General features: G+C 37.4%; 1 pseudogene; it reads left to right on the forward strand.

The window, feature by feature from the left end:
- Positions 1-6,208: 6,208 nt before the first annotated feature.
- LOC139040571 (olfactory receptor 4C3-like) lies at positions 6,209-7,125 on the forward strand (annotated as a pseudogene).
- The last annotated feature ends 6,178 nt before the right edge of the window (positions 7,126-13,303 follow it).

Raw genomic sequence — 13,303 nt, forward strand, 5'->3', positions numbered from 1 at the left:
GATTTACATAAAGTCCACAGTCATTATCAAGTATATAATCAAGGAGGCTTTGATTCTGTCTAATCCACTTGGTGAAATGCTTGTTCCTGGTTACTTGTTACCATGAGATGCCTTTGCTTTCCATTTGTATGTCTCATTATAATTTGTACTTTTTGAGTTCTCTGGTCAGCTGTCCCAGGCATTCTGCTTCAGGCCTGCATTTTGTTGAAAGGAAATTTTAAAAATGTTTCTCTGGAAGGATGAATAATGTAGACACAGGTGAAAAAAATTTCATTAGATGTAATAACATTTCCTGTGCAATACTATAGATGTTTTTCCTGGTTTCAGTAGCTCATAGTTTTGCTGTTTCACATCTGATGCCAGCAAGTTACATGTTCCCCCCCCAATTTTATTTTACACATTACACAGGTTCTGTTCATCTACTTTTAAAAAGACGGAATTTATCTATATTTTTTGTTGCAGAAAGTTTTTACAACATAGTATGGAATTTAAAAATCAGATTATGAAGCCACATGTGGTCCAGCGATGGAAAATTTTCTACCTAGTTTCTGCTTGTTCAGGTACAGATAGGGATAGTGTTTGCCAGGAGCTTTATCAAAATGCCAGCAGTACTTAACATAGTGCTTGGATTTTACTTTACTTTGAAGCTCTATTTATACCTTTAAGTGTTTGTTTTTCATTTAAAATAAGTACACATGATTTTTCCAAAAAGCACATTAAAACAGAATATACTAGAACTCATAAACTCAAACTATTTTCTTGATGAAAAACAACAACTCAGACACTCTTCTAGATTCTGGGGGCACAGCACTGCATGGAATCACACTAAAATCCTGTCCTCAAGGAGTGACCTAGTCCCTGGAAATTCTTCTAGGTGGGAGATGTCCTGACAGGTGATTTGGTCTGAGTACCAAATGTTAATATTTTATTGTGTCCTCTGTTTATATTAAGTAACCCCCAAAGGGTTATTATAAAGTCAATTTTATGAGAATGGTGGGAGAGAGTAGAGAAAAACAAGTAGGCAGTGTGTGTATGTGTGTGTGTGTGTGTACACATGAGAATTTTAAGGTTTGCAGGTTTTAATAGTGTTCTCCTGAATGAGAGACAGGAGGTGCCACCTCAGGTCCCATTATGTTCTGTAGTATTAGGGAGATGACGAGATGTAGCTATGTACCTATTTATTTTCCAGCAGAGGTTCTTTACCATAGTCTTTCATTCACTGTTCTTTTGGCTCAGCCCCCCAAATTTTGGAATCATCCTTAAGTTTTCTCTCTTTCTTCTAATAGCTAATCTATGAACAAATCTTCTTAGCTTAACTTCAAAATATACTCTATCTTGAAGAGTTCCTGTTCCAGAAAAGATGGAGTAAGAACAATTCACCCTTTCTTTCCTGCCGAGATGAAGCTATAAATCCTACACAGAATCCATGGAAAAGCTATCCAAGGATTTTCAAAAGTAAATGATGACAGGCATATTGGGGAAGGAGATCAGATTTGAAGTTTCTGATTTTTTCCCCTGTCTCACTTGGCCTGAACTCAATGCATTCTAGACCTGGAAGTGTGCACTGGGTACATATAGAAAGAGCTCCAAAAGAACCTCTCTCTTGTTGGTCAGACAAATGGGCCAGATTCAAGGGGTGGCTCTCTTCCTTTTCTTTTTTTTTTCTTTCATCTCCTGTTCTAGATGCCAATCAATCCTGTGGCAGAGAAGCAGTGACAAGGGTAACAATGGTGGCTGAGCAGTTGCCCAAAACTCTTTGGGAGGAGGATCTTTCTACTTGAATGTAGGAGCTGTGATCTCAAGAGCATGGCACAAATCCCTATTTGTTTTATTCTCTCTGCATCCTCCTGAATCTTTGCCATTGATACAGACTCAGTTGTGGAAAGTGTGCAGCACAATGAGAAAACTAAAGCCAAATTTCACGAGGCAAAAGGCATCAGGGAGATCAAAGAGATGAGGGCACATAGGAGAGTCATCTCATGAAGTCGCGTATGAATTCCAGGGCCCACCTCTGAGCGGCAACTGTGTGAATCTGAACTTAATACAATGTACCAGTGTTTGAGAATGACATTAGAGGCTTCACCACCACCCAAGTCCCAGACTGGCCACTGAGTGGTGTACATAACAGGTCTGAATAACACTACAAAAGATTTGATAACTGAACTGGCATTGGAATCACAGCCCACAGAAGGTAGACTGAAAATTGCCACCTGCAACTAACAAGGTTAATTGCTTGGTAAAACTAAAGATTTAACATTCTCCTTAATGTGAAAAGATCCAAAGTATCATAACATAATATTGAAAATATCCAGGATACAATCCAATGTTAGTATAAAAAGAAGCAGGAAACCTCAACTTGCAAAGGAAAAATTAATGAGCAGGTGCCAATCTTGAAATGATAGAGATATTGGAATTTTCAGACAAAGACTTTAAAGCAAACATCATAACCATGATCTGGTGAGTAAGAGAACATATACTTGAAACAAATGAAAGATAGAAAATATCAGCAAAAAAAAAATAGAAATTATAAAGAAGAATAAAATCATAAATTAGCATTAAAAGATTCAATAATGAAAATTAAAAACATACTTTCTGAGCTCAATGGCACAATGGAAATATAAAAGAAAGAATCAGTGAATTTGAAGATGGATCAAACCACAGAGATAAAAATAGATTTTTAAAAAAGATACAGTCTCAGAGACATGTGGGGCAATACTGAATGTATAACATTCATACTATCAAAGTCTCAAAAGAAAAAAAAAGAAATAATATGGTTCAGAGAAAAATATATGAAAAACTAATGGCTGAATACTTCCAAATATTGGTAAAAGATATAAACTTCAGATTAAAGAAGCTCTGCAAATCTCAAACTAGATGAACTTAAAGAAATTCACCTCAGACATACCATAATCAAACTATTAAAAACCAAGACAAAGAAAAACAAAATATTTGAATTGTAAAGTGGAACACCTATAGAACCACAAACCTTGTCAAGAAGTAGAAAATTTCTAGCCCTTTTGGGACCCACTATATCTCTTCCCAATCACATCTCTTTTTCTTCCATCAAAGGCCAATGTTAATCTGACTTTTATAATAAAACTTCTTTGCTTTCCTTTATACTTTTACACATTTACCACTTAAGTTCACACCCCCAGATTGGTCTATTTTTAAATTTTAAATAAATGCAATCACGCAGTATGCAATATTTTGTCTCTGGATTCTTTGGCTCCACAGTGTGTTTGTGAGATTCATTCATGTTGTTATATGTTCCTATAGTTCACTTATTTTCATTGGTCTGTTAGTCCACTAAATGAATACACAATAATGATTTGTTCTATTGATGGTGGACATTTAGGTTGTTACTAGTTTTGTGCTATTACAAATAGCTCTATGAACACTCTCAGTAATGTGTCTTCCAGTGCATAGGTACGCACAATTCTCTTGGATTTATATCTAAGAGTGGAGTATCTGAGTCATAGGTTATATGTATATTTGACATTAGCTGATGATCTCCAATAGTTTTCCAATATGTTCTTGGAAAAAAATTATACATTTCCACCAGCAGCATATGAGAGAGATTATTCCTCCATATCGACAATAAACACTAGGTATTGATAGTCCTTTTAATTTTAGCCATGTAGAAGGAACGTTGCATTTTATTGTGGTTCTACATCATAGTTCTCAGATGATTAAAGAAGTGAGTCCCCTTTATATGTTTTCAGCCCATTCAATATTTTCTTTGCTGAAGATCTGTTCAAATCTCATGTGGCTGTCTGTGTTTATCTTATTGGCTTGCAAGAGTTCTTTATAAATTTTATTTCGGTCCTGGTTCTCTGAGCAGCAGAAGCTCAGACAGATTAGATGTGTAAGAGATTCATTGGGGGAAACACTGGTGAGGGAAGGTGGGAAAAGCCTCCAGGAGTGATGCAGGTCTGACTCTTGTGAAGCAGAGAGGGATAAAAAGAAGGAGGGATGGTCACAGACTGATATGTAGTTCTAAGAAGTTTTTTCAGACTTTTTAACTCAGACTGAGATAAAAGTCAAGAATAGAAATGAGGTCGGGAAAGGGAATTTTGAAGAAATTGAAGGTTTTAAATTGTTCTTGAGGAGAATTGGGAAAATGTATTGATTAAAGAAATGTAGTAGGATTGCTGGGCCACGTTGATGGGCCCTTTGAAGCTGATGACATGAATTTATATTGGACTAAATCATCCCTATTTTGTGACTTTTTCTAGAAGTTTTCAGGGAACAGGTTTAGAGAAGGCTTAGGATAGGATTCATTCAGTACTGTGGAATTGTTGTACTGATGTGCTGAACAGGCCAGAGTGTTGGAAATGTTAATGGTTATAAATTGTTTTGGAGGACATTTTGCTGCATATACCAATAAATATTAAACATGTATATCTCTGTCACTGTTTATCAGCATTAAAATACATATAAAATGCATGAATCCAGCAATTTCATATAGTTGATTTTGTAATTGTTCTATTTGTTTATGCCCCTGCTTTGTTTTAGAGGTGGCTACTGCCCCTTTTAGAATATGTGCTTCCTCCTGGTAAGGACCCTGTTTGTCTTATTCACTATGATATTCCTTGCATTTATCAAAGTGCTATATTTTATTAGGTGGTCCCTGAAAAAATGCTTAGTGAATGATTGAAATGGTGGAAGTGTAATTTCAATTCATGTTATTCCAACTCTAGTTTTCTTGATCTTTTAGCACACCACACAGAAATATGGGTAAAGGACAGTGATACTTTTCTCTTAGTTTTATGGGAGGAAATGAAAGAGAGGATATGTGTGAAAGGGCCTAGGATCCATGCCTAGAACACAGAAGATGCTCAATAGATGCTGCTGATTTTTGTGGTTGTTCAGTCAGTAATTTCCCTAAAGATGTTGATCCTCCAATATGAATTCCTGAAATAGCCTAACTCCCTTTTCCTCCAGACAATTTGTGGACTCTGTCTAGACAGTGGAAGGGCACTGGGCACTTCTAAGAAACAGAAGAGAGTCATTTCCCTGAGACGAAAGGTGTATTCAAAGGGACTAATTCAATGATGGCATCAACATTGTTCTAACCTGTGAACAAGGCAAACCTAGTTCTAAAACTGCTTCAGCAAGTGATCTTGTGAGGGGATAATTAGCCTCCCTTAGAGAGGCAGAAAGCGCATAGCACTGATATTCCCGACATTATCATTCCCACCTTATAAATAACTCATTCCAGTGGAAAGATGCAGATTTTCTGAGACTATGTGGACAAGTACTTTGAGCATGAAACAGAGATAACAAGCCAACTACTCTTTCTGTGAGAACTGCTTCCCTAATATTAGCAGCAGCAATTGTTTTGGCTTGTCAAACACAGAGAAAGTAGATACTTGAGGGTGGAGGTTATATTGGAAAGCACACAGGCTGGAGTGACAAGCAACCTGGATTCCAGCCTCACCTCTGCCATGAATCACCCATGTGACTTTGTACCAGCTGCATCTAATCTCTCTGAGTCTTCAATCTACCACCTTTAAAATGAAGACAATTAGAAAATGTGATTTTAAATATCACAGGGTTCTTCAGCAAATAAGAGGGAAATGAATAATGGAAAGAATTCCCAGCTGCTGGTAAATGAACGACTCCCTTTTGAGTTTTCAACTAGTGCTAGTCTAAGAAAATTTCAGCTCAGATGAGTTTCTGTACTCAACAGCAATTGCCCAATCTGTGCTTTGCCTCAATGTAAAAAACAATTTGAATTCCTTCCAGTGAAATTTGGCTTGCTATGCTTGGAGCTGGCCTAGATGACTCTTTAAGAACTCTTCCAGGTTCACTATTCCATAATGTTAGGATGTTAAAAAACAAAAATAAAAACCCTGGTGACCTGTTGGCATCCTCAGATACACTCAATGTAAGTTTTCTAAAACCTATGTTTTTTTTTTTTAAAGATTTTATTTTTTTCCTTTTTCTCCCCAAAGCCCCCCCCCGGTACATAGTTGCATATTCTTCGTTGTGGGTCCTTCTAGTTGTGGTATGTGGGATGCTGCCTCAGCGTGGTCTGGTGAGCAGTGCCATGTCCGCGCCCAGGATTCGAACCAACGAAACACTGGGCCGCCTGCTGCGGAGTGTGCGAACTTAACCACTCGGCCACGGGGCCAGCCCCACTAAAACCTATTTTTAAAATTAAATAAAAGAAAAATGAAACTCAAATAAAAATGCAGCGGCATCTATGGAAATACCTCACAATATCACAGCATTTTTCATTCTGGGACTTTCACAGAGCCCAGAGGTACAGGGAGTTCAGTTGTTGGTCTTTTCAATCATCTATGAGATCACAGTTTGTAGCAACATGTTCATTCTGGTCACCATCACCTCCAGTTCCTGCGTGGCTTTCCCCATGTATATGTATTTTTTCCTGGCCAAATTGTCTTTTATCGGTGCCTGTTAATCTCCCTTTATGGTCGCTAAACTCATTGCTGACTCCTTGTACAAGGGGAGAGCCATCTCTTATGAGGGCTGCCTGGCTCAACTCTTTGGAGCCCATTTTTTGAAGGTATTGAGATCATTCTGCTCACAGTGATGGCTTATGACCACCACATGGCTATCTGGAGATCTCTGTACTATACTATCATCCTGACCAGGCATCTCTGTGGCCTGCTGGTGAGTGTGCCTTGGCTAGGGAGCTTCTGCATTCATTGATTCAGCTCATCCTGGTCCTTCAGTTGTTTTTTTGTGGGCCCAATATGATCAATCACTTTATCTGTGACTTATAACATTTGCTAGAACTCACCTGCGCCAACATATGTGCCATCAGTCTGCTGGTGGTTCCCAACAGTGGTGTGATCTGTCTGTTGAACTTCCTCATGCTGGGTGCCTCCTACATCATCATCCTTCACTCCTTGAGGTTTCACAGTGCAGAAGGGAGACACAAAGGCCTCTCCACCTGTGGGGTCCACTTCACTGTTGTTACCCTGTTCTTTGTGCCCTGCATGTTTACTTATATACTTGCAATCTCTACTTCATCTATAGACAAAAACACGGCAGTATTTTATGATATTCTGACACCTGTCTTGAATCCACTCATTTATACCCTAAGAAATGAAGAGGTAGAAAAATGCCGTGAGAAAGCCCTTCACACAGTTATAAATTGCAGGTGGTAAATAAGTGGAAAGCAGGAAATAAAAATGACTTCATTTCTCTAAGTGGAACAAACCAGTGCTTGCTTTTTATTAACACATATTATCTTATTCACTGATATCTATCCACTCATCTTATAGACTTTTTATGATTTACTTAGTCTTTTCATTTAAATTGCACAATTTGATCATAAAAAAACTACTATATGAAATATATACGGCATGAATGATTATTATCCCAGTTTCAGAAATGAGGAAATCATCTCCTGGTGTGGTTACCAAGGTTATCAAGCTTTAAGTACCTAAACTGAAACTCAAAATCAGTTAGTTTTGATCCATTATCCAGATCTTTAAATGCAATCCATTGATTGCATTTAAGTTAATGTCATTTGAGTCTGTGTGATAATTAATGGAGCAGTAGAAATGTCAAGCAAAATGTAACTTAAGGCAAATAATTTTACACATTTCCAGAGTTCTTAGGCGAAATAAATATTGTCTTCTTTCATTTTGTCACATTTTGATAGTCTCTCCATTCCTTGGTTTCCTAATTTATGAAATGAGAGTATCAATATTACTGCACTTATTGGGCTGTAGTGAGAATAAAATAACAGAAAGTATATCCATCCCTTTGTGCTTAGTAAACAAACAAATTTAAAAATCTGTCATAATTATTTATACTGCCATTGTTTTATTGATGCTCACACCATCCTATGGGTAGAGTCACCATTATGTCCAAATTTCAAACTGTGTTAGACAGAAGTAAGTTCCATAGTTTGGGGTTTCAAATAAATTAAAGACAGAAAGAAATTAGGGTCAGAAGTTAGCTGCCTCCAAAGCATATAAAGTGGGTGCTTAGGTCAAGACTTTATTCACAGAAAGTGCTCGATAAATATTAGCTATCATCCTCTACCTCCTCTTCATCATCAGCATCCTTATTTTAACATTATCCTCTTTGGTTCTGTCTTTCATGGGAACTACTAGATCTTTAAGAGATAGCTTTGATTTTTTAAAACATACTGTTGCTTGCATATATTTATAAGATGGTCACACGTATGAATTTATGGCAAAACATCTATTTTCTAAAGGTCTTTATATATGGTGAGATCTAACCTGATATAAAGTTTTGTAAACATGAGAAATGTCAGCATCACATAATATTCGAATTCCTGGGTGAGAAATTTCTTCCTGAAAACAGGTTTCTGAACTCTTCCCCAGGAATCACAAACTCTGTACAGAGGAAGGTCTTTTAGTCTCAGCACTGGGGTCTCCCTTTTTCTCCTTCTTCCAGAGGACCGGACAAGACAGGATCCATCATTAGTGAGAAATTCTGAAATAAGTTCCACTCGGTATCTCACAGTTGCTCCAACCAGGCCCCCTATTTGTAACTGCAGAGATATTTAACAGCAATTTTATCCCAGAATAGGTAGTTGGTGATGAGTTAGCTTTTAGTGTCCAGACACCTGATTGCTGGCCCCATTAAGTTTCCTTGCTGAAATAATAACTCACCATTATGCTGTCCCTAATTATCAATTAATGACATTTGTGGCATTTTTTTAAGTCAATTGAGGCTGCAGCAGACTTATGGTCCTCCTGTGATCACAGTTAGTGGTTGACTGTAGTGGTGTTCTTGGGTTCCTCTGTCAGGAACTGCATTCCCCAGCATATCTTATGCTCTGATGACATCTCTGAAGGCTGTTCAGAGTTTGAGCAATTTCCACTATTTTTCAGCTGACTCATTTACTCAATTTAAATCATTTAATTATTACAATTTAAAGAAGTATGAATGTTATTTCTCTTTTACAGATTAAAAAAACAGAGAGGTGAAGCAACTTGCTTACATTTACAAGGCTAATTAATGCTAAAGACCAGATGAAAAATTAAGCCTATTTGATGCAAAGCTCTTTATTTCTGACTTTAAAGCTTCTATTTCCAAATGTCTTAGAATTTCCTTATATTCATGATATGGACTATTTTCTCTAATCCAGATTTGTGAACTCTGTTGTCCAGTTCCATGGCACAAACTTCTTCTCACATTGCTGGTAATTTTCTTTAACAGCTGTTCAGTGTTCAGAGTCTTCTTTTCTTTTGCGTCTAAAATAAGATTTTAATCTATAGGTATTTTCTGCCTTAACTCTACAGACTTAATGATATTTCTTTCACTTCAGCTGCTTCTGATTCTAATTCTTTTTGTAGACAATTGTATACTACAGGGAATGGTGAAGAAGCAATTTTCACAAAATACAAGTTTTACAAAGTGCAAATGCTCTCTTCATGAGATTGTAATAAGTAAAATTTTTCATTGCTGTGGTGGGACAACATTATAAACCTCTCAAACTTAGAAAGATGAAAAAAGTGTATTTTTTATTTGCTGGGAAAGATTTGCTTTGAGATAACATCTGTTGCCAATATCCCTTTCTTTTTTCTCCCTAAAGCCCCAGTAGATAGTTGTATATCTTAGTTGTAAGTCCTTCTATGTAAGCTGCCACCACAGCATGGCCACTGACAGACGAGTGATGTGGTTCCACGCCAGGGAACCAAACCAGGGACACTGAAGTAGAGTGTGCTGAACTTTAACTACTAGGCCATCAGGACTGGCTTGAAAAAGAAGTGTATTTTGATAAAAGTATTTCTTGAAGGCTCTCTCCCTAATGTTCTACACTTTAATCATAAATAGTTATTTTTCCTCGTTTAAAGTAAAGTTTCTTCCTATCTGTAGTGTATAGAGCATTTTCAAGAATATTGTTATAGATCTGTTTCATACCTACAATCATGGTAACATCGTGATTTTTGTTGGCCTTTGGTACATTTGTCCTCATGGGTCTTTCCTTCATAAAACTATTAAAAATTATATTTTATATCTGTAAGGGTATAAAGATGATTATACTCCAAGGTGAGTTTGGGTTATATTCATTTTATCTTCTTATTTTAAAAGAAATTAAAAAATTTCAGGATCTCCTAAAACTATCATGGACTCTGGGCACTGTGACCCCTGTGCCTTGATGAATATGTCAGCCCTTCCCATAGCATGGGGGGCCCTGGAGAAAATGGATCCAGACAGGATAATTTACTGTCCCAAGTTTAACCAACTAAGGAGGGGAATAAATCTCTATAAAAGATCACTAGATTTCTTTGCCCAAATACTTCAATCACGATATTTAATTATCTCCAGTTTTAATTATTTGGCCCCAGAGTTTCATGACATTTTTCACTTCTGAATTTCTGAAGGTGTAAATCAAATTGTTTAACATAGGAGTTACTGTGGTGCAAAACACATCACAGCTTTGTTGCTTGTGAAGGAAGTCTTGGTTCTTAGGTACAGGAATGAACAAGGTACAAAGAATAAGATGACAACAGTGACATGAAAGGCACAAGTAGACATGACTTTGTAATGCCCTTCAGAGCTATGAGTCCTCATTGAGCATGGTATGATGCCATAGGAAAAAAAACAGCATAGAAAAAAATGAGTGAACAGAAGGATGCACTGTTGGCAGCAATCAGAGGCCCCAAAGTGTGTGTCAGTGCATGCCAGCTCCGAGATAGGTACCAAATCACACATAAAATGGTCAATGACATTGGGGTCACATAATGCTAACTGGACCATGAGCAAGTCTGGTTCCTTCCCTGAAGAAACCCTACAACCCCACCCATTCCCACCAGGAAACAGCACACAGGTCTGCTCATGATGGTCACACAGTGCATGGGCTTACAGATAGCTACAAAGCGGTCACAGGCCCTGGCAATTAGCAAGATGATCTCATTTCCAGTAAAGAAATGTTCAGCAAAGAGCTGAGTCATGCAGCCACCGAAGAATATGGTGTTCTTTTCAGAGATCAAGTCAAAGATAATTTTGGGTGCTATGGAAGATGAGTAGAAACTATAAGGGACAAACAGGACAGAAAAATGTACATTGGAGAACCCAGGGCTGGGCTGATGAAGACGGTAACCAAGATGAACAAGTTACCTGCCAATGTGATCAAGTAGGTGATTAAAAACACAGCAAATAAGACTTTCTGCGGCTCTGGATTCTGGGTCAGACCCAGCAAGATGAATTACGTTACATAGCTCATCTTTTCCATTGACTCAGCTTGGGTTCTGAGCACATGGTCCATCTTGAAAGATCACTGTAAGTGATGATACTTTTAATTCAATACTGAAATATTCTGTCATCTCTTTAGTCTTTGTATTTGGGATTGATGGAGCTACACTTTCCACTCACTTCTGCTATTTTGAAGATAGTTGTAAAGAAGAAGAGAACGAGGTTAAATTTCTCCTTATTCATATTAATTGAATAGTGACAATACCTTACAAATACCAGAATACAAGCAAGGTGTTATTATGAATGTTGAATATTGGTTGGCTTCCAAACTTTCTGGCCCCATGATCTCACAGAAGGCTATACTTCACTCTTTGGGACAAATTTTATTAATAACAATTGTTCTGAAATTACGCCTTTCTGTTGGCATGAATATTTGCAGGTGTATGAACATAATATTCTTTTTTTTTATTGAGCTATTGATAGGTTACAATCTTGTGAAATTTCAATTGTACATTAATGTTTGTCAGTCATGTTGTAGGTGCACCACTTCACCCTTTGTGCCCACCCCCCACCCCACCTTTCCCCTGGTATCCACTAAACTGTTCTTGGTCCATAGTTTTAAATTCCTCATATGAGCGGAGTCATACACAGATTATCTTTCTCTTGCTGGCTTATTTCACTTAACATAATTCTCTCAAGGTCCATCCATGTTATTGCAAATGGAATGATTTTGTTCTGTTTTGCAGCTGAGTAGTATTCCATTGTATATATGTACCACATCTTCTTTATCCATTCGTCTGTTGATGGGCACTTAGGTTGCTTCCACGTCTTGGCTATTGTAAACAGTGCTGCAATAAACATTGGGGTGCACAGGACTTTTGGGATTGCTGACTTCAGGCTCTTTGGATAAATACCCAGTAGTGGGATGGCTGGATCGTATGGTAGTTCTATTTTTAGTTTTTTGAGGAATCTCCATACTGTTTTCCATAGTGGCTGCACCAGTTTGCATTCCCACCAGCAGTGTATGAGGGTTCCTTTTTCTCCGCAACCTCTCCAACATTTGTTGCTATTAGTTTTAGATATTTTTGTCATTCTAACGGGTGTAAGGTGATATCTTAGTGTAGTTTTGATTTGCATTTCCCTGATGATCAGCGATGATGAGCATCTTTTCATGTGCCTATTGGCCATCAGTATATCTTCTTTGGAGAAATGTCTGTTCATGTCTCCAGCCCATTTTTTGATTGGGTTGTTTGATGTTTTGTGATTGAGTTGTGAGAGTGCTTTATATATTAAGGATAGTAAGCCTTTGTCAGATATATGACTTGCAAATATTTTTTCCCAGTTAGTGGGTTGTTTTTTTGTTTCAATCCTGTTTTCATTTGCCTTGAAGAAGCTCTGATGAAGCCCCATTTGTTTATTCTTTCTATTGTTTCTCTTCTCTGAGAAGGCATGGTGTCCGAAAGGATCCTTTTAATACTGATGGCAAAGAGTGTACTGCCTACGTTTTCTTCCAGAAGCCTTATGGTTTCAGGTCTCACCTTTAGGTCTTTAATCCATTTTGAGTTTATTTTGGTGAATGGTGAAAAAGAATGGTCAATTTTCATTCTTTTACATGTGGCTTTCCAGTTTTCCCAGCACCATTTGTTGAAAAGACTTTCTTTTCTCCGTTGTATGTCCTCAGTTCCTTTGTCAAAGATAAGCTGTCCATAGATGTGTGGTTTTATTTCTGGGCTTTCAATTTTGTTCCATTGATCTGTGCACCTGTTTTTGTACCAGTACCATGCTGTTTTGATTACTGTAGCTTTGTAGTATGTTTTGAAGTCAGGGATTGTGATGCTTCCCGTTTTGTTCTTTTTTCTCAGGATTGCTTTAGCAATTCGGGGTCTTTTATTGCCCCATATGAATTTTAGGATTCTTTGTTCTAATTCTGTAAAGAATGTCATTGGGATTCTGATTGGGATGGCGTTGAATCTGTAGATTGCTTTAGGTAGAATAGATATTTTAACTATGTTTATTCTTCCAATCCATGTACATGGAATGTCTTTCCATCTCCTTATGTCGTCATCCAGTTCTCTCAGAAAGGCCTTGTAATTTTCATTATATAAGTCCTTCACTTCCTTAGTTAAATTTACCCCAAGGTATTTTATTCTTT

Source organism: Equus asinus, chromosome 17 (assembly GCF_041296235.1).
Source record: "Equus asinus isolate D_3611 breed Donkey chromosome 17, EquAss-T2T_v2, whole genome shotgun sequence".
In the NCBI taxonomy this organism is placed as follows: Eukaryota; Metazoa; Chordata; class Mammalia; order Perissodactyla; family Equidae; genus Equus; species Equus asinus.